General features: G+C 47.6%; 1 pseudogene; it reads left to right on the top strand.

The window, feature by feature from the left end:
- The first annotated feature begins 4,888 nt into the window (after nucleotides 1-4,888).
- LOC119292874 lies at nucleotides 4,889-22,052 on the top strand (annotated as a pseudogene).
- Nucleotides 22,053-25,652: the final 3,600 nt, after the last annotated feature.

Genomic DNA, 25,652 nt, shown 5'->3' with positions numbered 1-25,652 from the left:
TATTATTGGTGTAGTAAACTTTTTCTTTTTGCCATTCAAACGTACAAACTATAGTATAGAGACATACATTTCGCACAAAGTTCCTTTGTAGCTCGTCCTACATAGAACCTCTTATCTTCAGCCTTTCAAAATTGCTTTGAGATCCGTACTCTCCAAATAACTTGCAACAAGTAGATTTCTCTTTTTTGTTTCTCTCAAATGAAAGAACATATGTACTTCAAACTTTGCAGATCAAACAAACTTTACAACTTCAATGTGTGAAAAAACTTTCAGATTTTTTGGACCAACATAAAAATACAAAATGAGGACTTTTTGATTAAATTTTTTTTAGGATTTTAAATGCATGAAAAAATCTGAAAGTTTTTTTCCACGGAGTAATTAGAATGTTTTGTTGTCCTGCAAAGTTTGAAGTTTATACGTTGTTTCGTTTGAGAGAAACAAAAATGACAAATGTGACTGCACGGATCTTGATTCCAAAATGGATGGCTAAGATAAGGGGTACCATGTAGCTCAAGCTACACAAACAACACTACATTTCATAAGACATTGTTTCATTCTATACTACTACTTCTTCCCTGGTTTATTAGTCCTTCTATATTTTGAGCCAAATTTTGACCATAAATTTAACTAAGAAAATATTAATGCATGTCATTAGAAATAATATCATTGGAAATGATGTTCAAATACGGATCCAATGATATAACTTTCGGTGACATGCATTAACATTTCATTAGTTAAATCTTTGATCAAAATTTGGCACAAAATTTAAATTAAGGGGACGAATAAACCATGATGGAGGTAGTAGCTAGGTAGCACAAAGAAATCAAGTAGTGGTACCGTTGAGTTATTAAAGCGTATTCTGAAATGTTCTTTTTGTTTAAAATGCCTATTCAGAAATGTTCACTTCTCCGAAGTGGAAGATGTGCGCCATCATGACCTGGGTCGTCGTTGAGTCCTTCCTGTCGTTCTCCTTCCTTCCCCTCCCCTCCGATCTCGCGTTCGGGATGATTCAGGGGCAACCTTGCATTGCTTCTCGGCCTTAGCGTGGCGGCGGCGGTAGGGTTTTAGGTTGTGAAACTTCCCCGCATGCTGAACCAGTTCGGCAATGGCGGCCAGCTTTGGTTGTTCACGAGGACAAGGAACTTGAGGATATGATGAGCGGATTGGGTATTGACCAAGGAGAGATAGATGACCTGGGCTATGAGGATGTGATGCCGGTAGAAACTATGGAGGCTCGATGGCTGGTGATCAGCAAAGTGCATACAAACCCTGAGTATTGTGATTGGGCTCGGTGGCTGGTAGAAACTATGGAGGATTAGTGGCTGGTGATCACACTACAAGAAATATGTCAACCAGTGACCTTCTGTTAGTGACCCTAGAAGAATTGTTCATAGATATATGACCATTTGAGACCAATTGGTTAAAAGCTGTTCGAGGGGCTCCAAACCCTAAACCATTGCGACCATTTTCGTCAGAAAGGTCGTAATTTCCTTACACGAAATGCTCATAAAGCAAACGGTGCTGGTCCACTGACTTATTTCTAGTTGTTAACGACCAATATAGATGGTCATAGCCTTGTAGATTATGGTGGGTTGTGATGACTAGGCGTCATCTCATCAGTTTTGCCTATGTGTCATGTCCATGTGTCAATTTTTGCCCTAGGTTGTGAAGCTAGCTATATTTCTGTTATTCCAAAAATTTCCAAAAAAATCGCATAAATTGTTTGGATCATATCTTCATCAAATATGTCAAAAACCTTCCTTGCCTAGTTTAAAAATAACTCAACAATATTCATTTTCCTATTCTGTTTAGAGCAGCACTTTGTGAAGGAAGTGTTATTTATATATTCTTGATTTCCCTAAAAAATTGTGGAGACATTCTTCTTAGTATATATGATCATCCTCAGCCAAAACTAACGCCCATTGGCCATGTGCATTTCCCGTACCGCTAATCAAACACTTGGCTGCTAATTCATCTTTGAGCATAGTTCGGTCTCCTCATGAGAATCTTATGTTATAATTTTCTTCCTAGCACCTGCCTGGGGAGTGCCCAACCCACTAGACATGCCTAGGCCGCCTAGAACGCATGGCAACGCCACGGTCACGCTGTGACCATGCGGCGGGCATGCGAGCTTATGCGCTCTAGAGTTGGGGCCCTCGGCCACCGTCCAAACCTCGATGTCTCGCCATCAAACCATGTATTTATGATTAAATAGATACTTATTTACCTAGAAATGATTTTTGGAAAAAATAAAGAGCAAACTATGAGGCACCTGCAGTTCAAATTTGACCCGCTTCCAACTGAATCGACGGGAATTTGTCTTTTTCACCAGAGGTGGATCAAAACTTTTGACACCCAACCATTTTGTCAATTGTGCATCAAATATGGCCTAGTATTTTAGAAAATTGATTAGGTACAATTTTACAACAAATATATGGTAGGTCCTTCACAAAAAATAACTCATTTCAGGCACTCGGAAAATGGAAAATGTATTTTCCGTGAAAAGAAAATGAAAACTCCCTTAGGCAACATTGTTTGGAATTCCAAGATGCACCCTTGTGCACAATATGAGATCATTTGAACAAACTATGCCATGAATGTGGCCATAAGCTTGATCATTTGGCTTGGAAGCTATGAATCTTCACGCATGATAGCTCATTTCTGAGAACACTTTTTTAAAATGATTTCTGTATTACAAGTTTATTATTTTTCCTGGAAACTTGGTCACATATAATGACACGATGCGAAGGTTTTCCAATTTTTAATTTTTTCTAATTTTTTGATGCCCGTTTCAAAATGCGGTCAAAATGGCGGGCTTGACCGTTCCTAGCTAGTGGTTGAATCTTGGAAAACTTTTGATGTTTCTCTGACTAAATAGATACTTATTTACCTAGAAATGATTTTTTGAAAAAAAAATAAAGAGCACACTATGAGGCACCTGCAGTTCAAATTTGACCTACTTCCAACTAAATCGGCGGGAATTTGTCTTTTTCACTAGAGGTGGATCAAAACTTTGTACACCCAAACATTTGGTCAATTGTGCATTAAATATGTCCTAATATTTTAGAAAATTGATTTGTTCCAATTTTGCAACAAATATATGGTAGGTCCTTCAAAAAAAACTCATTTCAGGCACTCGAAAAATGGAAAATGAATTTTCCGTGCAAAGAAAATGAAAACTCCCTTAGTCAACATTGTTTGGAATTCCAAGATGCACCCTTGTGCACGATATGAAATCATTTGAACAAACTATGCCATGAATGTGGCCATAAGATTATCATTTGGCTTGAAAGCCATGAATCTTCACGCATGATAGCTCATTTTTGAGAACACTTTTTTAAAATAATTTTCGTATTACAAGTTTATTGTTTTTCCTGGAAACTTGGTCATATATAATGACACGATGCAAAGGTTTTCCAATTTTTTTTATTTTTTTTGTTTTTAAGCCCGTTTCAAAATGCGGTCAAAACGGCTGGCTTGACCGTTCCGAGCAAGTGGTTGAATCTTGGAAAACTTTTGATGTTTCTCTGACTAAATAGATACTTATTTACTTAGAAATGATTTTTGGAAAAAATAAAGAGACTACGAGGCACCTGCAGTTCAAATTTGACCCACTTCCAACTGAATCGGCGGGAATTAGTCTTTTTCACCAGAGGTGGATCAAAACTTTTTACACCCAAACATTTTGTTAATTGTGCATTAAATATGTCCTAGTATTTTAGAAAATTGATTTGGTCCAATTTTGCAACAAATATATGGTAGGTCCTTCACAAAAAAACTCATTTCAGGCACTCGAAAAATGGAAAATGAATTTTCGATGCAAAGAAAATGAAAAATCCCTCAGGAAACATTGTTTGGAATTCCAAGATGCACCCTTGTGCATGATATGAGGTCATTTGAACAAACTATGCCATGAATGTGGCCATAAGATTGATCATTTGGCTTGAAAGCCATGAATCTTCACGCATGATAGCTCATTTCTAAGAACACTTTTTTAAAATAATTTCCGTATTACAAGTTTATTATTTTTCCTGGAAACTTGGTCACATATAATGACACGTTGTGAAGGTTTTCCAATTTTTTGGTTTTTTTTTGAATTTTTTATGCCCGTTTCAAAATGCGGTCAAAATGGCGGGCTTGACCGTTCCTAGCTAGTGGTTGGATCTTGGAAAACTTTTGATATTTCTCTGATTAAATAGATACTTATGTACCTAGAAATGATTTTTGGAAAAAATAAAGAGCAAACTACGAGGTAGCTGCAGTTCAAATTTGACCCGCTTCCAGCTGAATCGGCGGGGATTTGTCTTTTTCACGAGAGGTTGATCAAAGCTTTTGACACCCAACCATTTGGTCAATTATACATTAAATATGGCCTAAGATTTTATAAATTTGATTTGGTCCAAATTTGCAACAAAAAATTGGTAGGTTCTTCACAAAAAACTCATTTTGAACACTTGAAAAATGGACGAGAGGTGGACGAAAAACTTTTAAGAGGGAACCGTTTGGTCAATTTGTACATATAACACGGTCGAATATTTTTGAAAATTGTTGCGGTCCAATTTTATAACTAATATTTGATAGGTTCTTCACATAGGTGAAAACAAAGAAAGGAAACGAAAAGAAAAAAAACATATATACATAAGTTTAATTTTCATTGGTGGAGATGTTTGTGCCATGGATTGATGACATGGCACACATCCATCCATCCATCCATCCACCCACCCACCCGCAGCCCAAACCCTAACTCCACTCCTCCCATCCCCTCTCCCCTCTCCCTTGATTTAGATCGAATCCTCGCCGCCGTCGCCACCTACCTCAAGCCGATCCCGCCGCCCGCACCCGTACCCGCTCGCTAAACCCCGGCCCTCGCCGCCCCCGCCCCCGCACCATGGCCATCGACGGCGAGGAGCCCGAGTCCCCACGCCTCCCCACCCTCAAGTGGCTCTCCCGCCACGGCCACATCGGGCGTTTCGGATCCACGACGTTGTAGAGCAGGATCCGCGCCTCCTCGCGCGGTCGCCGTCTCCCCGATCCAGATCGACGCCACCAGCCTCTCATCCTCATCTGCCGAGCGCTGCCACCACCCTCGCAGACCCTACCTTCGCCTTCTTCCGCGACTACCTCCCCGCTACCGCCGCATCCCCCAAGCCCGTCCCCTTCCTCCCCTCGGTCCAGATCCTCCTCCTCTCCCGATTCCCTCTTCCCCAACACCGACGCCGTCGCCTCCGCCGCATGTCGGTCATCCACCACTGCTACACCCACCCTCTCCCCTTCTCAATCTTGATCCAGTCAGGCGCGTGCAGATCCGCCGCTGCCTACTCCTCCAACCAACCTACCGCCGCCGACCACCCACCGTCGTCCTCAACCTAGGTCCTCATCCACGACCACATAGTGGCAGAGTAGGAGTCAGAGGCGGAGCTCCCGCTGCTCGCGCCCTGAAATCCTAGCCCGCAGCTCCGCACAATGGCAGCCGTATCCATGGAAGCTCCCTCCTTCCTCCCTCCCTAAAACCCTAGCATGCGACATGAATCTCTCCTCCCCTTCTCTTTCTTCCTCTGGTTTTCTTCATCTACTTCCGAATCTGATGTGTGCGTCCCATTTGATTGTGTGCAGCAGTATAGTTTGAGGGCCATGGAGGAGAAGCTGTTGTTGTTCCGATCTGGGGAAGGAGGATGCCCACCACCACCAGGCTGCCCAACCTCACCACCATGGATGACATTGACGACGAAGACAATGATGAGGGGGGAGGGGGGATGACCAGGACATGCACCACCCCACCCCGTGACCCAACCAGGTTGTATTTTATTAGGGGTGCTAATCTTCTTGTGCCTGAACCAGTTTTTTGAAACTGTTATAGTCAGAGAAACAGTTTACTGAAATTGATGTAGTCTGCAAAATAGTTAACCGAAACTGTAAGGACGTAAATGTCTGAAACTGTTGTAGTCTTGTAGATAGCTGTTGTAGTTTGTGGCTAGATGGTTATTAGGGGGAACAGGTCATTTACACACAACCTTGATATGACAAGTGTTGGTTTCATACTACTCACAATCAATAGATCAATTTCAGTACTTATGTTTGTTACTATTTGCCACTAGTAAGAACAATTGTGTGTGAAGCTAGTAAAAATTATCTTGTCCATCAGTTTCCTAGTGGGTTTGAAACCATAAGGCCTCTTTTGTCAACTTGTGCCTGCTGCATTTTAAAAAACTTCCTTGTTCCCACCTTGCTCTAGTTTAATAATGAAGATAAAGAGACCTTGCCCACTGCAAATGCTTCACCTATCTATCTGTTTTATTTCTGAATTAGTATGATTTTGGTGCTCTAAACATAAAGAAAGGCACTTGTATTAATCCATTTATAAAAGTTGTACATGGGTTGCACAATATTATTTGCATCTCCCTGTGATTTCAGTGGTTGCTGCTTGTTTAGGAATTCCTTGTATGAATTCTAGTTCTTGTGATGCCTGCTTTTGTCTGTGAACTAATAACAATATTGCTGGCATTCTGTGGCAACATTTGCAGATCTTGAGGCATGTGTGTGGCTGGAAGAAACACTCAAGAAACTTGACCGTATACTTGTGATATCACACTCTTAGGACTTCATGAATGGAGTGTGTACCAACATCATCCACATGCAGAACAAGAAGCTAAAGCTGTGAATACTGCTGGCTATATTACTAATGTTGAAGCTGAAGCTTCAACTTCAGATTCTCTTGTGCTTACAATAATATTGCTGGCAATATTACTAATGTGTTAAGTTGTCTAAACATGCTTGCTGCTAGCTTTGAAGTTGATCTAAAGAACCATTCATGCATTTATGCATTCATAATTTCCTCTACTGTTTGTAATTGTTCTGGTTAACTGTGTCGTGGTTCTAAGTCTGACAGTAGAATGGGGGGTAGGTATGGAGAGGCAAGATCCTAGCTATGGAGTAGTTGTACACACGAGTATTTAGCGAGTTCAGGCCCTTCTCGGAGGAAGTAACAGCCCTACGTCTCGGAGCCCGGAGGCGGTCGACTGGTTTCTGTGAATATGAGTTACAGGGGTGCGAACCCTTTACACTGAGGAGGGGGTGGCTTATATAGAGTCCGCCAGACACCTCCGGCCCTCAGTTATGCAGGGTTTAAAGTACATTAAGATAGGGGTTACTGGCAACGCCCTCGTAAAGTGCCATGAAGACTATTAAAGCTACTTAATGACATACCGTTGCGTGCTGAGTGGCTTTAGGTCTCCTGGCTGTCGAGTGGTTGGCTTCATGGTCGAGTGGCTATCTTCATCGTCGAGTGATGTCTCTCTTGGTCGAGTGAAGTCCCTATTGGTCGACTGGAAGGTAGCTTCTTCTAAGGATTTCCTTGGGTAGGGTATCCCAGATAGGTCCATGACCCTACCCTAGGTACATAACCTCATCATAGGCCCCGAATGGATCGAGGTTAGAGTGAGGAAGGAGTTGATGATTTTCTCTAACCTATTTTCCGTGCTTTGATCATGTCGTATCCTAGATCAGCGATTCTTCTTTTCAGTGTTGGCATCAACTTTTCTTTCAGTCGCATTGATCCATTCCTTTCTTCTGCCGAGTGAACTTTTGAACTTTAGTGAACTCCCGAGCGACGGATCGTAGGAAAGATATCGTCTGACAGATTGATCTGCCGTTAGCGGATTTTGTGGGATCCGAATTTTGGGAAGCGCGCGAAATGGGGCGGACCGCGGACTCGGATGGGATAAGGTGTGGACGCCTCGATTTCCATGCCGCCTTTTTCGCCACGTATCGTGCGTGCGCGACTGTTTCGGGATGTGACAGGACCGCCCAGACCCACTCGTCAGCCACTCGGAAGCGCCCTTATATAAAGCGTCGGGCGAGGGTTTTTGAACAGTGCATTCCCATTCTTCTCTCCGCCCTCTTTGCCTCCGACCGCTGCGCCTGCTCTCGCCTCCGCCTATCCACTCCTCGCGTGCTTCGCCGGCGACAATGGTGAAGGAGAAGACGGCGGCCTTAGAGCGCGCGAAGAAGGCAACGGCAATGGGGAAAGTGAAGGGGAGACCGTCCAGTCGGGGCGGATCTTCGTCAAGGTCCCGCCTGCCAAAAGGTTGGGTCCAAGGGGATTGGATCCGCTCGACCATCACCAAGACAGATCTCAATGACCTGGCCAACGAGGGACTGATCCCCCACGGGTCAGGAAGGCTTCCGGGGACCGAGTGTCAACCGCAGCCGGAGGAGGGTGAGTGCATTCTCCTAGCCACTCATGTAGACCGTGGCTTTTCTCTGCCGCCGAGTGTTTTCTTCCGAGGGTTTCTGAATTTCTTTGGGGCGCAACTCCACCATTTCACCCCCAATTCCATCGCCTATCTTGCTTCTTGTGTGTCCATGTGCGAGAACTTCCTGGGTTGTCGACCACACTGGGGTATCTTTAAGCACATATTCACCTGTCGCTCACAGATAGTGAAAAAGGCGAGTCCGGATGATGAGAGGACTAAGGTTATCCAGATGTGCGGTGGTCTTGGGATTCAGATGAGGAATAAGAGTACTTTCCCGGCCATGACCCTTCCTGAGTCGGTCATAGGGTGGCACTCGACTTGGTTCTACTGCCAAGACGAGTCGATGCTGGGGCAGTCGACTGGTCTCCCTCCGTTCTCCATGGACCGAGTGGACAAACCCTCTTCTCTGAAGGTGCTTCCTGAGGAGAAAGTTCAGGTGAAAATGTTGATGGAGCGCATAGTCCAACTTGTTAGGGACGGAGTGACGGGTATGGATCTTCTGGAGGTCTTCCTTAGACGGCGCATCCAACCGCTTCAGTACCGAGGCCACCCGATGTGGCTGTATTGTGGTACCGAAGACACCACTCGGGTCCATCCAGAAGTGGTCAACGACGCCACACTGGAGAGGTGGGTGGCAGCCATCACATGGAATAAGGACAACCCTCGAGGGGCTAGGAGGATCCCACCACTCGACTGTACCTATACCCCGGACACGGTATGACCACTTATCTCCAATTGTTATCTTGCTGTATTCATTCTGCTTTGCTGCGAATTGGTCGATTGATCTTTGTTTTGTTTTGTTGTCTGATAGGCCACCACCGAGTTATACTCGATGCCCAATGGAGCGCAGACGCCGACTGAAGAGGAGGAAGGAAGTGGGGCGAAAGCCTAGAGGAGTGGGATTCGGATGCTGACGATGATGATGAGGGTGATGACTCTGATAAGGAGGAAGAGGAGGAGGAGGAGGAGGAGGAGGAAGTTGTACCTCCTCGCTCGGAAAGACGCTCGAAGCTTGTCCATGATCCCGTGGTCGAGCGCGGTAAGGGGGTCGCAACCGTCACACAGTCGCCCAAGCGCCCTCGGACTACTTCTCCGGTGCCGACTGAGAAAGCTCTGAAGCAGTCTCGAGTGGCGCCGTCGAAGTTGGCGAAGGTCTTGCCGAAGATGAAGATGGTGATCCCCACTATCTCAGGGTAATGGTGTTGCTTGAATTTGTCTGTTCCTCATGAACTTATTCTTGGTCGACTCATGAGCTAATCGACTGTCTTCTGAAACTGCAGTGCTGCTACTTCTGAGATCTCGGCCAGAGCTGAAGATCAGGAGATGGAGGATGCTGTTACTTCGAAACCTGGTATAACTCTTGTAGTTCTATCTTCAGTCAATTGGCTTCTTGTCTCTAATTTTGATTCTTTTTCTGCAACTTCATCTAACGTTGTTATCGACCTTCCCGACGACGACGACGAGGAACCACCAAGGCAAAGGAGGAGCAAGAAAGCGTCTACTGGCAAGGCGACTCAGGATGTGCCAGCACCCGAGACATTGGTCGTGGAGGGAGACAATGCCACTCGGCCTACCGTAACCTTTGCGGTGCCGTTGACGAGTGCTCGTCCTTCATCGTCGAGTGCTGCTCAACCCTCGCTTTTCTCAACCTACCACGTTCCAGAAGACCAGGCTAATGCTGCTAAAGAAGCAATACGCCAAGCGGGGGTCATGATGGAGCAAGTGAAGGCAATACGAGAAGCCAGTCAGGCAGCCTATGACGCCAGTTCAGCTCTTCAGAGTAATGTTCAGGTCAGTCGGTCACTGCCTGTTCTGTTAGGATATGATATCTGAAAACTCTTCTTTCTGAAATTCCTAGAGTTTGTCCTACACCCACTGGGTATGTCGATTGAAATTCCGGGTTAGTGGGGGCACGCTGAGTGCACCCACTGGGTGTAGTCCCCAAGGCTATGGTCGACTGCTGGCAGTCGACTATAGTCTTTATGTCTTAAGTTTTTTCCTTACTCGACTAGGTCGAATAGATTCATAAACCGGTGGGGGCACGCTGAGTGCACCCACTGGGTGTAGTCCCCGAGACTGTGGTCGACTGCTGGCAGTCGACTATAGTCAGAAGAACACCTCCCATTTTTTTTTGTTGGTCGACTGGTCAACTCTAACTGATGAAACTAGTGGGGGCACGCTGAGTGCACCCACTGGGTGTAGTCCCCGAGACTATGGTCGAATGTTTGTATTCGGCCATAGTCTTAGAAATGCTATGATTTTTCCTTAGTCACTCGGAAGTGAATTGTCTTTGACATCTGTCGATTGGTTCTTCGTAGAAATCCTGCGACCTTGCGGCTCGTTACACTGAGATGGAGAACAAACATATCCAGCTCGAGCTTGATCTGAAACTGACCCAAGAGAACCTAATGAAGGCAAAGGAGGAGGCTAAAGGTATGTTTGGTGAGGCCTCCGACGACTGCTTTTGCCTCTCGTTTGTTTTAGAGTCTGATCTCACTGTAATTTTGCAGACAAAGTGAGGGATGCCCTGAAGAAGAAAGACCTTGACTTGGCTGGGTTGCAGAAAGCGGCTTTAGAGAAGACCAAGCTTGCAGATGAAAAGCTGGCTTCAGTTACCAAGCTTGAAGAAGAAAACACCAATCTGAAGGCTGCTCTTGATGCTGCCAACAAGGAGGTCAGTCGACTGAAAAGTGACAAGGTTGCCCTGAATGACAAGGCCAGCGAGTTGGAGGGAAAGAAGAATGATCTGGAGGCTTATCTGGGTGGACTCGCCAAGAAGCTATTCCTCATGCTTGAAGGTAATCCTTTGTAACAAACAGACGTTTCAATTGTGATCTCCGACTGTTGTCTTGAATCGGTGGTTGTGCTTGCAGAATTTTGCCAGAACTTTGAAGAGGAGACTGGTCGACTGGAAATAAACCTGGATCCCATCAACTCTCCCGTGAAAGAGGAAGTCGCCATGAATGTGCTCCGGCTTGAATCTCGCGTTGCTGCCGTCGTCGACTATCTTGCAAGGCTGAAGGTCGCAACTTCCCGCATTGACACAACACTCTGGCCAAGAGAAACGCTCCAGAACAACCTCGAGTCTCTGATGACTTGACTGAACGAGGTCCCAAGTCGAGTGCAGGAGTGGAAGAAGTCTTCGGCCAGGTGTGGTGTGGATGTTGCTCTGTCTCTGGTCCGCGTTCATTGCAAGGATGCGCGAGAGGACAAGCTGGTGGCCCTTACGGTGGCTAACACCAAGAAGCACGATTTACGATCCTTCATGGAGACCTTCATCGCCGCCGCCAATCGAATTGCAGATGGAATTGACCTGGACGAGTTTGTTGCGCCTTCCAGCCCTCCACAGGAGGGGTAAAAAACTTCTAAGCTTGATACTTTAAATTTGTCTCGGTATGCCGAGTGAGTTTTGTAACCGATAAACCTTAACAGGCCTAGCGCCTGAGCACTTTCGGTTCCGTTAGGTGTTATCCGAACTTGGATTCAACGTTGAATATGTTTGCATTCAGTTTGAGGTGTCTTTTGCAGGTTTAAAGCGAAGCGCTCATTGCAATCGACTTGTTCCACAATACACTTAGGCGAGCACTGGGCTGCAGCTAAGCCCCACGAGTGGGAGGTCTGCTCTCCACTCGGTAGGATTTCAGATACTTAGGCGAGCACTAGGCTGTAGCTAAGCCCCCTAGTGGGAGGTCTGCTCTCCACTCGGTAGGATTTCAGATACTTAGGCGAGCACTAGGCTGCAGCTAAGCCCCCGAGTGGGAGGTTTGCTCTCCACTCGGTAGGATTTTCAGATACTTAGGCGAGCACTAGGCTGCAGCTATGCCCCCGAGTGGGAGGTCCGCTCTCCACTCGGTAGGATTTCAGATACTTAGGCAAGCACTAGGCTGCAGCTAAGCCCCCGAGTGGGAGGTTTGCTCTCCACTCGGTAGGATTTTCAGATACTTAGGCGAGCACTGGGCTGCAGCTAAGCCCCCGAGTGGGAGGTCTGCTCTCCACTTGGTAGGATTTTCAGATACTTAGGCGAGCACTGGGCTGCAGCTAAGCCCCCGAGTGGGAGGTCTGCTCTCCATTCGGTAGGATTTTGTATTGGTGGCGTGGCTTGGAAGGAGTGGGTAGCAGTCGACCTGCACCTTGTCCTCCTTGTAGAGCGCATTGTATTTGTGGCGTAGCTTGGAAGGAGAGGGTAGCAGTCGACCTGCACCTCATCCCCCTTGCATAGCGCACGTTGTATTTGTGGCGTAGCTCGGAAGGAGAGGGTAGCAGTCGACCTGCACCTCGTCCTCCTTGCAGAGCGCAAGTTGTATTTGTGGCGTAGCTCGGAAGGAGAGGGTAGTAGTCGACCTGCACCTCGTCCTCCTTGCAGAGCACACGTTGTATTTGTGGCGTAGCTCAGAAGGAGAGGATAGCAGTCGACATGCACCTCGTCCTCCTTGCAGAGCGCAAGTTGTATTTGTGGCGTAGCTCGGAAGGAGAGGGTAGCAGTCGACCTGCACCTCGTCCTCCTTGCAGAGCGCACATTGTATTTGTGGCGTAGCTCGGAAGGAGAGGGTAGCAGTCGACCTGCACCTTGTCCTCCTTGCAGAGTGCATGTTGTATTTGTACTTAGGCGAGCGCAATGCTGCAGCTAAGCCTCCGAGTGGAAGGCTGGCTTACCACTCGGTAGGTTTTTGTTTAACTTAGGCGAGCACTGGGCTGCAGCTAAGCCTCCGAGTGGAAGGCTGGCTCACCACTCGGTAGGATTTTATTTAACTTAGGCGAGTACTTGGACTGCAGCTAAGCCTCCGAGTGGAAGGCTGGCTTACCACTCGGTAGGATTTTGTTTATCTTAGGCGAAACGGATTTCGCAGCTAAGCCTTCGTGTGGGAGACTGGCTCACCACTCGGTTAGGATTTTTTTTACAGACTTAGGCGAATCAGATTCGCAACCGAGCCACCCATTGGGGGATTGTTTTGTGTGGACAAAAGAAATAACAAAAGAAATAAAGCTCTTGTCTTTGATAAATAAACTACAGAAGTACTTTTATTACAACTCATCCGAGTGAATACTTAAGTGTAAAAGGGGCGGAGAAGCTCCGCGTTCCAAGCTCGGGGCTCGTCGATCTGATGCTCGACATTGTAAAGACGGTATGCTCCATTGTGGAGAACCTTGGTGACGATGAAGGGACCTTCCCAAGAAGGAGCAAGCTTGTGTGGTTTCTGCTGATCCACTCGGAGAACTAAATCTCCTTCCTAGAAGGCTCGACTCTTGACATTTTTGGCGTGGAAGCGACGCAAGTCTTGTTGGTAAATGGTCGATCTGATCAGAGCCATCTCCCTTTCTTCCTCTAAAAGGTCGACTGCATCCTGCCGCGCTTGTTCTGCTTCAGCTTCGGTGTAGAGCTCGACCCGGGGAGCATTGTGGAGGAGGTCACTCGGCAAAACTGCTTCAGCTCCGTAGACTAAGAAGAATGGAGTTCTTCCAGTCGACCGATTGGGCGTGGTCCTTAACCCCCAAAGCACCGAGGGAAGTTCGTCGACCCATGCACCAGCCGCATGCTTGAGATCGCGCATAAAACGGGGTTTCAACCCTTTGAGAATCAAGACGTTGGCTCGTTCTGCCTGTCCATTCGACTGTGGATGGGCGACTGAAGCATAGTCGACTCGTGTGCCTTGAGACGTGCAGAAAGCTCTGAATTCTTAGGAATTGAAGTTTGACCCGTTGTCCGTGATGATGCTGTGAGGGACTCCACATCTGAATATCAATTCTCTGATGAAGCTGACAGCAGTACTGGCATCGAGGTTCTTGATGGGTTTTGCCTCAATCCACTTGGTGAACTTGTCGACTGCTACCAGCACATGGGTGAAACCGCTTCTACCTGTTCTCAAGGGACCAACCATATCCAACCCCCATACTGCAAAGGGCCAGACGAGTGGTATGGTCTTCAAAGCTGACGCGGGCTTGTGTGACATATTGGAGTAAAATTGACATCCCTCGCACTTGTCGACTATCTCCTTTGCCATTTCATTCGCTCTTGGCCAATAAAATCTGGCTCGGTATGCTTTGGCCACGATGGTCCGAGAGGACGCATGATGGCCATAGGTCCCCGAGTGGATGTCATCAAGGATTATTCGACCTTCCTCCGGCGTTATGCATTTCTGACCAACTCCAGTCGCGCTTTCTCTGTACAGCTGTCCCCTTATCATGGTAAAGGCCTTAGATCGGCGGACGATCTGTCGAGCCTCTTCTTCATCCTCCGAGAGTTCTTTCCTCAATATATACGCGATATACGATACTGTCAAATCGGGAGTGATCACTAAAACTTCCATGATCAGGTCGACCACTGCTGGGACTTCAACCTCAGTCGGATCCGTAACACTCTTAGGTTGCGGAGCTTCGTCGATAAAAGGATCTTCTACGACTGACGGAGTGTGGATATGCTCCAAGAACACATCACTAGGGATGGCTTCTCTCTTGGATCCTATCTTCGCCAAATCGTCAGCTACTTGATTTTTCAGTCGGGGTATGTGGTGGAGCTCTAACCCTTCAAACTTCTTTTCGAGCTTCCTCACTTCATTGCAGTATCCAATCATGGCTGGGCTTCTAACGTCCCACTCCTTCATCACCTGACTAACCACCAAATCTGAGTCGCCATAGACCATAAGGCGACGGACGCCGAGTGAAATGGCCATGCGCAACCCATACAAGAGTGCTTCATATTCTGCTTCATTGTTAGAGGAATCGAAGTGGATTTGGAGCACATATCTGAGTTTATCTCCTCGGGGGGAAACCAAAACAACCCCAGCACCAGAACCATTTAACATCTTAGAGCCATCAAAGAACATGGTCCAATGCTCCGAGTGAACTTGAGTCAGTTGCTGTTGCTCAATCCACTCGGCAAGGAAATCTGCTATAGCCTGGGACTTAATGGATTTCTTTGCCTCGAATTTGATATCAAGGGGAAGGAGTTCAATCGTCCATTTAGCCACTCGACCAGTTGCATCTCTGTTGTGCAGAATCTCTGACAATGGTGCGTCGCTGACGACTGTAATGTCATGATCAGAGAAATAATGAGCAACCTTCTTCATGGTCATGTAGATCCCATATACGAGCTTCTGATAATGGGGATATCTTTGCTTCGATGGGATCAAAACTTCAGAGAGATAATACACTGGGCGCTGAACTTTGAAGGCTTTCCCTTCTTCTTCCCACTCGACCGTAAGTACTGTACTGACGACTTGTCCTGTGGCTGCAATATAAAGCAACAAAGGCTCTTTGCTGACTGGAGCAGCAAGCACCGGCTGGGTGGAGAGAAGAGTTTTTAGCTCGGCAAACGCTGCATCAGCTTCTGGAGTCCACTCGAACTTGTCTGCCTTCTTCATCAGTCGGTAAAGGGGCAATGCCTTTTCACCGAGGCGAGAGATGAATCGACTTAGCGCGGCCAAGCATCCAGTAAGCTTCTGGATGTCGTGCACATGCACAGGGCGTTTCATTCGGAGTATGGTGCCAACTTTTTCTGGGTTAGCATCGATTCCTCGTTCTGAAACGAGAAAACCGAGTAAATTTCCGCCAGGTACTCCGAATGTGCACTTTGATGGATTGAGCTTGATATCATACCTCCTGAGATTGGCAAATGTTTCAGCTAGGTCAGTCAATAGGTCGGAACCCTTTCGTGACTTGACCACGATATCATCCATGTATGCTTCCACATTCCGACTGATTTGAGTGAGTAAACACTTTTGAATCATTCTCATGAACGTGGCTCCGGCATTCTTGAGGCCGAATGGCATGGTGATAAAGCAGAAGCACCCGAATGGAGTGATGAAATCTGTTTTGATTTCGTCAGGTCCATACAGACGGATCTGATGATACCCAGAATAAGCGTCTAAAAAAGACAATCTCTCGCACCCCACAGTCGAGTCGACAATTTGGTCGATGCGAGGGAGAGGAAAATGATCTTTTGGGCAGGCCCGATTGATATGTTTAAAATCAATGCACATGCGAAGTGAGTTGTCCTTCTTGGGAACCATGGCGACATTGGCGAGCCACTCGGAGTGGTATATCTCTCGGATGAACTCTGCTGCAAGGAGTCGAGCCACCTCCTCGCCAATGGCTTTTTTCTTCTAAACGGCGGACCGTCGAAGATGTTCTTTAACAGGTTTTGCTTTTGAGTCGACTCTAAGGCGATGCTCAGCCAGCCCCCTGGGAACACCCGGCATGTCAGCTGGCTTCCATGCAAAGATGTCCCAGTTCTCACGGAGGAACTGGATGAGCGCTTCTTCCTATTTAGAGTCGAGTGTTGCGGAAATGTGGGTCGGAGCTGCGTTGGGGTCGGTCGGGTGGATATGAACCGGCTTCGTCTCCCCAGACGACTGGAACGCTGACTCTGTGGCGGGCTTCTTGGCCCGTAACAAATCACTCGGATCTGCATTTTTCTTGTATCCTTCCAGCTCTACCACTGTTATCTGGTCATCCGCAATCTTTGAGCCTTTCTGGAAACACTCTTCTGCCTTCTTCCGGCTGCCAGTGATAGTGATCATGCCTTTGGGGCCAGGCATCTTTAATTTGAGGTACACATAACATGGTCGAGCCATGAAGCGGGCATAGGCTGGTCTTCCCAAAATAGTGTGGTAGGCGCTTCGGAAATCCACGACTTCAAATGTCATCTTCTCTTTGCCGAAATGCTTCGAGTCGGCGAACACTACATCCAGAGCTATTTGGCCAAGTGACTCAGCCTTCTTTCCAGGGATGACTCCGTGAAAACTCATGTTGCTGGAACTGAGCCTGGACATCGGAATGCCCATTCCCTTGAGCATCTCTGCACACAGTATATTCAATCCACTGCCGCCATCCATCAATACCTTCGTCAGTCGAGTGCCTTCGACGACTGGGTTGACCACCAGCGCTTGCCTCCCAGGGGTGGCAATGTGATTAGGGTGATCAGACTGGTCGAAAGTAATGGGAGTTTGCGACCATCTTAGATAGCTTGGTGTCGCCAGGGCGACCATATTGACCTCACGGTTGATCACTTTCAGTCGACTTTTGCTCTCTACATCAACAAAAATCATCAGAGTGGAGTTGACATGAGGGTACTCTCCATCACTGTCCTCCTTGTCCTCGGCCTTGTCCAACTCCTTCTCTTTGTCCTTCGGCTGTTTTCCTTGAAACTGTTGGATTAAGAGCCGGCACTGGCGAGTGGTATGCTTTGGGTAGTTGAAGTTACCCTCTTCGTCTTTCTTCATGTGGATATGACACAGCAGATCCATCACGTCATTACCTTCCTTATCCTTTACCTTCTTGGGGTTCCAAGATCCTTTGGGCTTCCCTTTGAATTTGCCCTGAGTCACGGCCAGAGCCTCTCCAGGAGCAGCCAGCTCGGCCTTCCGCTTTTGCTTCCGACTGGAGTTTCCTTTCTCCGACTGACTTGGCTTGTACTTGCCACTCCGGAGTCGGTCCTCTTCTTCGCCATTGGCGTACTTGGTGGCTATTTACATCATCCGACTCAGGGTCATATCTCCAGTTCGACCAAACTTCAGGCTCAACTCTCTGTTCTTGACACCATCCTTGAAGGCGCAGACCGCTTGATGGTCCGACACATTCTCTACAGTATGATGCAAAGTGATCCATCTCTGGATGTAATCTCTTAGTGTTTCACTCGACTTTTGTACGCAAACTTGCAGCTCTGTCAATCCGGCCGGTCGCTTGCAAGTTCCCTCGAACGTCCTGACGAACACTCGGGAAAGATCTTCCCAGGTGTAAATGCTTCTAGGAGCTAACTGATTCAACCACGCCCTGGCCGAACCCTCTAGCATAAGTGGCAAATGCTTCATGGCCACCTCATCATTACCGCCACCAATTTGTACAGCCACTCGGTAGTCTTCAAGCCAAGTTTCAGGCTTAGACTCTCCGGTGAACTTACTTACTCCAGTCGCCAACCTGAAGCTGGGGGGTATCACTGCGGCTCTGATGGCTCTGCTAAAGCATTCTGGACCTGAAACATGGACTCGGCTGCTTGTGGGCACATCTCTGTCATGGCCACCTCTGTGAGCTCTGTTCCGGTTGACCAAACCTTGCACGATGATGGATCTCGCGTCAAAGCCTGCCTCTCTGGGGTCGACTGGAGCTCTCCGCCCAACACTGAGCTGGCGCCTGTCATCTTGCTGCCGATGGGCATTAGACCCACTTCTCGGGGAAGGAGTGGGCACTCGACGCCTATCATCATGATCAAATCGATCATCATAGTGGACCCGCCGGCCTTCATGTCCCACGCGCCTCAGAGGCAACCTTGGGCTGTGAGTCGACTGAACGGTATTCGCAGTGATGGATCGACTGTGAATCCTGTTGCGCGACTGTGACACAACTGAATTCTGATCTCCTACCGCCCGGAGCAAATCTCTGATCTGCATCAAGCCTCTTTCAGCCTCTGACTGAGAGGGCTGAATTGACTCCGCTATACGTGTTGTAGCTGCCAAATTCTGAATCAGGGTTCGATATACCTGAGTCGGTTGGGGAAAGAGCTGGCGTCGGCTGGAGTCGGGTACTCGTTGACGCGCACGCTCGTCGAGTGCTTGCTGGAGGTTCTCTAGTCAAGTGCGTTCAGCCAAGTTGGCCAAACACGCCTCTTCCAAGGCACGAGCCTCAGGAGTTTCTCCTGCGATGGGAGTATGCAGGGCATCCATGTTCCGGCGGCGAAGATCTTCTCTTTGCCGAGAAGTGAGCGGCTTGGGCTGATATTCTTCGTGGGCCTGAGCGGGGTCGCCTCTGTCGTCCATCCCATCAGTGCGGGGGAAACCGGGAGGGCTACGAGGCCCGTTGACCATCAGGACCTCGGCCGCTGGATCACTGTTGTCGCACTCGGATGCAGTCTCCACGGAGCCAGTCGACAGATCAAACAGGTCGTAGAGAGATTCGTCGGGCTCTATTGCCGTGACTTGGGTGGTGGCCGATTGGCGAGCCACTGCGTGTCTCACCCATCGCTGAAGTCTCGACCGACCGGAGCGCTTGCGCTGGTGGGAGACAGGGAGGGAAGACAGCACAGGAGTCGACCGGTATGGGGTCGACGGCTGCCGCAGCAGGACGCCGCGGACACATGCCCGAAAGTGCGTTGCCCCGCGGACGGGGAGCGCGTCGATGTCGAGTGGTGCCTCCTGGAGCCAAGCAGAGTCATCGGCGATGAAAGCAAGCGCACTGAGACGGATCTCGCGGCCCTCGACCAGAGCTCCGCCAGAAACCATGATGAAGGCAATCGGACAAATTGCAACTTCTCCAAAAAGTCGCTAAGACACCTGCCCCACAGTGGGCGTCAACTGTCGTGGTTCTAAGTCTGACAGTAGAATGGGGGGTAGGTATGGAGAGGAAAGATCCTAGCTATGGAGTAGTTGTACACACGAGTATTTAGCGAGTTCAGGCCCTTCTCGGAGGAAGTAAAAGCCCTACGTCTCGGAGCCCGGAGGCGGTCGATTGGTTTCTGTGAATGTGAGTTACAGGGGTGCGAACCCTTTACACTGAGGAGGGGGTGGCTTATATAGAGTCCGCCAGACCCCTCTGGCCCTCAGTTATGCAGGGTTTAAAGTACATTAAGATAGGGGGTTACTGGTAACACCCTCGTAAAGTGCCATGAAGACTATTAAAGCTACTTAATGACAGATCGTTGCGTGCTGAGTGGCTTTAGGTCTCCTGGCCATCGAGTGGTTGGCTTCATGGTCGAGTGGCTATCTTCATCGTCGAGTGATGTCTCTCTTGGTCGAGTGAAGTCCCTCTTGGTCGACTGGAAGGTAGCTTCTTCTAAGGATGTCCTTGGGTAGGGTATCCCAGATAGGTCCATGACCCTACCCTAGGTACATAACCTCATCAAACTGTGCTAGTAGATATTGCCTGGGATTAGTAGCTGGTAGATATTGTGTCATGTCCTCTTTGACGAGTAGATATTGTTTCATGTCCTCTTAGACGAGTTCATTTATTGAAAAATATTCCACATGTAGGGTAAATATGTCACAGTAAATCTGTAAAATATCTTCTTTACAGTTTTTCCTTGCATGTTCAGTATTGTGTCTGGCATGTTCATAGAGCCACTTGTGTAGTGCGATGAGAATAACAATTATACTTCTGTAATGTTTGATCATATAGACATATGCAAAAGTTGCTTGTGCATTATCACTAGTTTTGATCGCTGCTTTACTAATAACTGTGAATGCAATAGTGTGTTTGTGGTCTTATTGTCTTGCAAGTTTACTATTTCCAGAACCATCATCTTATTTTCTTTAACATAGTAGTTTACTATTAAGGAATAAGAGGATATATGAAGTTTATATTAATGTTTCATGCAGGTCGGGTTACCCAATGTTGGCAAATCAACTTTCTTTAACATAATAACAAAGGTGGGCTCCCGCGCTGGCGACTCCAGGTCAGTGCCCCGACCCCTCCCTCCCTCGTCTCCCCATATCGTTTTTGTTTCCCGTGGTGGTTGTTGTTGTTTCATGTCGGGTTCTGACTCGGTTTGGTTTGCTGTTGTTGTTTATGTTGTGGTGGTGCAGGCTCACGGTGAAGAAGAGCAGGGCCGAGAAGGACCCCAACAAGCCCAAGCTCCCCCGAGTGCCTTCTTCATCTTCATGTGAGTCCCAATCTTGGTTCCTGGTTCTATTCATGTTTCTTCTGTGTTGTGGAGTCGCGTCCTGACCGAGGATTTGGTGCGTGTTTCGTCTTTGCAGGAACAACCTCAGGAAGGAGTACAAGGAGAAGCACCCTGATGTCAAGCAGGTCTCCGTGGTAAGCGCCTTGGTCCCTTTCCGCCACCCGTCTGCCTCTGTCTTGTGTTGTTCGTTCGAATTTTTGATGCGATGAGTTTCCTTGTGCATTTCGTGTCCTGATCTGGTTTGGGTTGGTTGCTGCAAGTTGCACGTCTCCCCTCCCCTCTCTGTTACCGCTCAATACGGTGCTAGTTACTTGTTTCTGTCTCAGTTTGCCTACTGTTCGAACTAGTTGGTCAGTTAGATTTTGAATGGCAGTAGCAGCAAACTGATTTTTATCAATTACATCTCTATTACCACTCAATTCGGTGCCGGTTTTCCAATGGCAGTAGCAGCAAACTGATTTTTATCAATTATATCTTATGCGAAGTTTAGGCGTAATGTGTTGCAGTGAAGTATTTTGCATGACTTGCACTTGTGCAATGAATATTCATATTGTGTCTATGTTTTCTTGTATGAATGAGTATATCATTTTAACTAGCTGGAGAACGAAAAGCATGGTACTAGCTGAATTTGTGTTGTCATTCTAAATAACTGTCCTTTTCTGAAACCCTTCCTAATTTTTTGTTCTTGTTCTATTTGGAAATGGACGCAACAGGTGCTCTGCTCTTGCACACGTCAGGCACCGTCTCCGGCGTGGTGGTGCTTTTTGAGGCGACCGGCGTGATGGCGGCTGTGTACGGCAGCGACCACAAGCTTTCCGGTGAGTCGGCTCCATCTTCTAGCCCTAGCTCCCACTTTTCTGCTCCTATAGCATGCTCTATTGGTTTAGAACACTAGCAGCAGTAGCCTACCATGTATGCGTACTAAACAACAGGAGTTCAATCACCTTGTGTACACTAGCAGCTTGCTTACACAATTGTCACTTTTGCTTGTGGTAGCCATTATGTGGCTGAATCATGTCTGTGTCTACTAATCATCAGTTAATAGTATTTGGCTTCTTTGTGATGGTCTGGGACTATTTTACAGTGGTGTTGATATACTTTCTGATTTAAAGTTACTAATCTGTAGTCTGGTGTCATATTATGGTCTAATATTTTTTGTTTTGACTCTTTTTCTGGTGCGAGGAAAGCTGTGAGTAGAAGTCAACGATGCCTACTTGCTTGGCTGCTACAGTGATGCCTACTTGCTTGGCTGCTACTTGATTGGAAGCATATACATACATGTTAGGATAGTAGCAGATATTCCCTCTGTTCCTGCTATATTCTTGTGTAAATGTATTTGTGAGATGATTTTGTTGTGTTATGTAAACCTGGGAGATGTGTTATGTGATGTGATATGATGGATGATTTGAATTCGGCATGGAGTTTTCATGATTTGAATATGAAACAATTTTGTCCAAACATTTCTTTCAAAATCTGAGATCTAATATTGGAAAAATAATTGGGCTGGAAAAGGGGACAACCCAACAAGCATTGGAGTGTTTAAAAAGCGAAACAAAAAAACCTTAGAAAACAAAAAAAGAAATATATTGCAAAAAAGGTTGAGACCCCTAGTATGGAAGAACCTAATAAAAGGGCCGAATTGTGGGGTATGGCCCATGCTGAAATTAATAAGAAAAAATAATAATAAATGGGCTGAATTAATGGGCTCGGCCAATATAGACACCTACTCGGACCAGGCTGAATCTTATCAGTGACCTTTTTAATTGGTCGCAATTTTGCCACGTCAGATTGCCACGTCGGATCCGACGTGGCCTGGGCAGACAGTCAGTGACCAAAACAAAAGGTCATGGGTTCAACGACCTTCTGTTTTGGTCGTAAACATCTATGACCTTCTCACAGAGAAGGTCGTTAATGTCAGTTTACGATGGTCAGCTTTTGACCTTCTGTTTTTGGTCCCAAAAAGGTCACAAATGAAAAACAATGACCATTTAGTGACCAATAGTGGTGGTCACAAGTTGACATATTTCTTGTAGTGTCAGCAAAGTGCATACAAACCCTGAGTATTGTGATTTCTGGTTTTACAAGAATATGAGAAGCGCACGGATTTGGCCCTGACTATCAAATTTCGATCTTTGGGCAATAATCTTTATACTATGCAATTCTCATGCCTGGGAGATTGGAACAAGGTGATGCATTGGGTTGGGGGGGGGGGGGCTAGACTTCCCGAAGGCAGCCAGTTTTGCTAGCTCCATATGAAAGATTCACCAAACCGTCGACGATTGACCTCAACACTTTCAAAATATGGATACAATTCCATGATCTATCAGATGGGTTTGGCCCTTTGATGAAGCTTCTTGCAGCGACGGAGCCAGGGCGAGGGGGGGATACCCCCACCCCCGGTTGAAATTTCTGCACATATACCCTTCAGATTTCCTGAAAAAATTGCATATATGCCCTTCAAATTTATGCCCCACCTTAAAGCTTGGTTAGTTATGTTTGGCTCCCCATTCTCCTGGATCATGGCTCCGTCCCTAGCTTCTTGCAGGAAAGGTCAGCGATTTTTATGTGGAGGAGCAGGGTTTCGATGATTTTGCCGGTTACTTTCATGGAGTGAAGGTTGCAGGTCCAGCCGGTTTACGTCCCCTCCCCTCTCCCCTCCCCTGGGTCTTCCTCCCGCGGCGACCAGGGGGGAACCCTAGTGTCACCAAGCCCTCGGCCCTCTCTCCCACCTTTCCTGCCCGCCGCCGCCAGGGCGCGCCGTCGGGCAAAGCCCAATTGGCGTCGGCGACGGTGGGATCTCTCCTCCCCGCAGCGGCCGGACCTAGGGCGGGTGGCGTTCAACGGTAATTGGCGGTGCGTTGGGGACGGGGCACGCCGCCGAGGGCTCAGGGGTGACGGTAGGAGCTGCTTCCCCCGGTGGTCGTGTGGGGGCCGTTCGGGGCGCGCCTATGGTGGCCGTGGTCGATCTGCTTCAGATCTGACTGCCACGCCTCAGGCGGCGCGGGGATCTCGGGAAGGCGGCCTCGATTGGTGGCACGCGGTGCGGCCTGCCTGGCGCGCGGCACCCGCGGGTGCAGATGGGGGGCCCTCCACGGCTGCGTGGGCGGCGTGGACGCGGCTGCGCTACGGCGGCTCCTCGATGGCCGCCCGGAGTTCCATGGGAGGCGTCGTCTCCCACTTAATTTACTCCGGTTCATGCTGGTTACAGTAGCGACTACGATTGACACCAATACTGCCTGGACGGATCTGGCGGCTGGGCATGGATCCGGGGGAAACTCCTGCCAGTGTGGCGGCCGCACCAAAGTCGACACCCTCGGCGCCGATTACCTTCCTGGAGGCTTCGGTGTGGATCATATGCCCCCACCTCTACCATGAGCGCAGGCGAAAGCCTCTGTTCCGCTGTTTGGGCGACGATGGCACTTCGGTGTCGTGTTCCTTCCTCAAGTCGTCGGTCGAGGACTGCTCAAGGTGGTGGAGTTGTTGGTAGTTCGGAGTCGACGCGAGATGGCTTGTAGGTGGAGCGATGTGGCATCAACAGTATCATCGATGGTGGGTCTCCGCGCCATGGCGCAGTCGAGTCTCGGCGTCCGATGCGCGGAGATGGACTCGCGCAGGAGGAGGAAGCTGTCTGGCGTCGTGGTGGCGTCGATGGTAGCTAGACCATGCAAGGTAGATGCAACAGTACAGCTCTGAAGATTGATTGGTGGCAGGTAGTTGCGGCGGCCTCATACCAGGCAGGCGTCCTGGTTGAGGAGTGCGCCGGACTGGTAGGTGTCCCATACCCGGCAGGCATCCTGGTTGGGACCTCAGATTTTAGATGTTTAGGTCTGGCTGCGATGTCTGTTTGGTATTAGGCCCAGACTATCAGCGCCCCTTCATCGATTGGATAGGTGTAGCGATAGTTCTTGCTTAGACGGTGGCTTTAGTCTTGCTGTTGTATGACTTTGTAAGGTCTTGTGAGATTAATTAATAAAATGGCCGTATGCATCGCCAAGATGCAGAGGCCAGAGGTCATCCTCCTTTTCTATAAAAAATTAGATGTTAGAAAGCCTCCAAAAAATCATGTATCAATTATTTAGAAGAAAAAAACATAGATTTTCAAAGTGAAGTATGAAAGACTCCTGGACACAAGAGAATGATACTCTACCAAGTAATGTTGTATGGATCCACAGTCCACCATTGTTTTGAGATTCATGCCATGTTTTTAGCAAAATTTGTTTTGGTTCAGGGTATTACATTAGAGTTTTTTCTTGTTTCAAAGTGTAGCATAATGTTTTGCTGTATACCTCCGTCTACCAGCAAATTCGACCGGAAACAAGTTCATCCTTATTTGTTGCTACACAATTATACATTATGGTTCACTTTGAAAAAAGACAAAAACTCAACGAAACATTATGTAACACTTTGTAAAGAGACAAATTTTGCAAACTGTGAAACAACGTACTAGCACGAATCTCAGAGTAATAATAAACAGGGATGCATACGCGATATATCCCGTGCATATTAGAAAAATCACTCTGGACATTGAGCTTGATGACATATTGTACTAGTGAAAAAAATGAAGCAGCAATACTTAGAGCATCTTCAATAGACGGTCCATATGTAAAAATAACCAACTTTGGAGCTTCGAGAGCAAAAAACACTGCTCCAACAGATGATTCATATGTAAAAAAAATTACATCACCGCCTCCCGGATGTAAAATACAACACTTCGTGATGCAAATTTGCATCACGAGATACATCTGATGTAAAACCGCTGTTGCCTGCGAAACCATCAACCGCCCGTTCATTTC

Source organism: Triticum dicoccoides, chromosome 4B (genome assembly GCF_002162155.2).
Source record: "Triticum dicoccoides isolate Atlit2015 ecotype Zavitan chromosome 4B, WEW_v2.0, whole genome shotgun sequence".
In the NCBI taxonomy this organism is placed as follows: Eukaryota; Viridiplantae; Streptophyta; class Magnoliopsida; order Poales; family Poaceae; genus Triticum; species Triticum dicoccoides.
The sequence above is the reverse complement of the archived record's forward strand: the minus strand, read 5'-3'. Positions and strand labels throughout refer to the sequence as shown.